General features: G+C 43.3%; 1 non-coding gene across 1 annotated transcript; it reads right to left on the bottom strand.

The window, feature by feature from the left end:
- Positions 1 to 1364: 1364 nt before the first annotated feature.
- TRNAC-GCA (transfer RNA cysteine (anticodon GCA)) lies at positions 1365 to 1436 on the bottom strand. Its single transcript has one exon. It is a non-coding gene; the product is annotated as a tRNA-Cys (tRNA).
- Between the last annotated feature and the right edge of the window lie 500 nt (positions 1437 to 1936).

Genomic DNA, 1936 nt, shown 5'->3' with positions numbered 1-1936 from the left:
CTTCTAGAACTAACACCAAAAAAAGATGTCCTCTTCATCATAAAGGAAGAGAAAGTGTTATCCGCTTAGGTGTGTCCAACTCTTTGTGACCGTATGGACTGTAGCCCACCAGGCTCCCCTGTCCAAGGGATTTTCCAGGCGAGAATACTGGAGTGGGTTGCTGTTTCCTTCTCCACAGGATCTTCTCAACCCAGGGATTGAACCTGGGTCTCCTGCATTGCAGGCAGATTCTTTACCATATGAGCCACTAGGGAAGCCCCATCATAGGGGACTGGAATGCAAAAGTAGGAAGTCAAGAGATACCTCGAGTACCAGGCAAGTTTGGCCTTTGAATACAAAATGAAGCAGGACAAAGGCTAACAGAGTTTTGCCTAGAGAATGCACTGGTCATAGCAAACACCTCTTCCAACCACACAAGAGAGGACTCTACACATGGACATCACCAGATGGTCAATACTGAAATCAGATTGATTATATTCTTTGCAGTCAAAGATGGAGACACTCTATACAGTCAGCAAAAACAAGTAATACAGTAACATGTTCTTATTAAAAATGTTTGACAGTATGTGACTCTGTAAACAGTGAAAATTCCTCTTCTCCCAAATTCACTCTCCTCTCCAAAGATTTACAGTTACCATCATGTTACTGTTGTTTTCTAAACATTATGCTATGTATTTATAGAAATATATATATATATAGGCATGTACAGATCATGGTGTTAAAATTTAGAATCATGAATACTAGTACTTACGGTTTTGCTTAAGATTTTTACTCTTCACTGTTTGCATTGTTTAAATTATTTCATAAACATATACTACTTTATATATATGTTCAAAATCTTTATGTGTTCTATAACCTATTTATATGTTTTTAAAAATCTACTCTGGTTGGTTCATTTCACCAGGGAAAAAGAAAAGAATGTAGATTCATGCCCAGTCAAAATAAGAGGACGAATGAGTTCATCCCATCCCTGGTAGAACTCCCCAGTTCATTGACTGCTCAGTGCCAGGAGCTATGCTTGAAATGCTGCTGAGCCCAAGTCCAGAATGCCTCTTTTAGGTCACCTCCGGGCCTCAAATTTCATTTATTCTATGGCTCCTCCTAATGTTTCACCCAGAAAGACAGAACTTACTGGAATTACTGAAGCAAGTGGAAATTTGCCTTCCCCATGTGCACCTGGGAGGCCATTATTGTAGATAAGATTCTTCCTCCCATGATGACTGAAAGTGAAAAGAAAGTGAAGTTGCTCAGTCGTGTCCGACTCTTTGAGACCCTGTGGACTGTAACCTACCAGGCTTCTCCGTCCATGGGATTCTCCAGGCAAGAATACTGGAGTGGGTTACCATTTCCTTCTCCAGGGGATCTTCCCGACCCAGGGATTGAACCTGGGTCTCCTGCATTGCAGGCAGACGCTTTAACCTCTGAGCCACCAGGGAAGCCCTGCTATACTGTTATTAGAGAGACTCTTAAAAAAAAGGCTGCACAGTTTTCAGATACTGTTAGGACTCTATCAGCCTTATCATTGGTGGTAGTTTGGTCACTGAGTCTGTCCAACTTTTGTGACCCCATGGACTGTAGCCTGCCAGTCTCCTCTGTCCATGGGATTGCCTAGGCAAGAATACTGGAACGTGTTGCCCTTTCCTTCTCCAAGGGATCTTCCCAAATCAGGGATCGAACCTGGGTCTCCTGCCTGTGCATTGCAAGCACATTCTTTAACAACTGAGCCACCAGAGAAACCCAGCCTTATCATTGCATGCATGCTAAGTCACTTCAGTCGTGTCTGACTCTTTGCGACCCCGTGGACTGTAGCCCACTAGGCTCCTCTGTCAGTGGAATTCTCTAGCAAGAATACTGGAATGGGGTGCCATTTCCTTCTCCAGAGAGTCTTCCAGACACCAAGGATTAAACCCACATCACTTATGTCTCCTGCTTTGGC

The sequence above is a fragment of the Capricornis sumatraensis genome, chromosome 9 (genome assembly GCF_032405125.1).
Source record: "Capricornis sumatraensis isolate serow.1 chromosome 9, serow.2, whole genome shotgun sequence".
In the NCBI taxonomy this organism is placed as follows: domain Eukaryota; kingdom Metazoa; phylum Chordata; class Mammalia; order Artiodactyla; family Bovidae; genus Capricornis; species Capricornis sumatraensis.
This window is presented reverse-complemented; position numbering and strand designations above follow the sequence as displayed.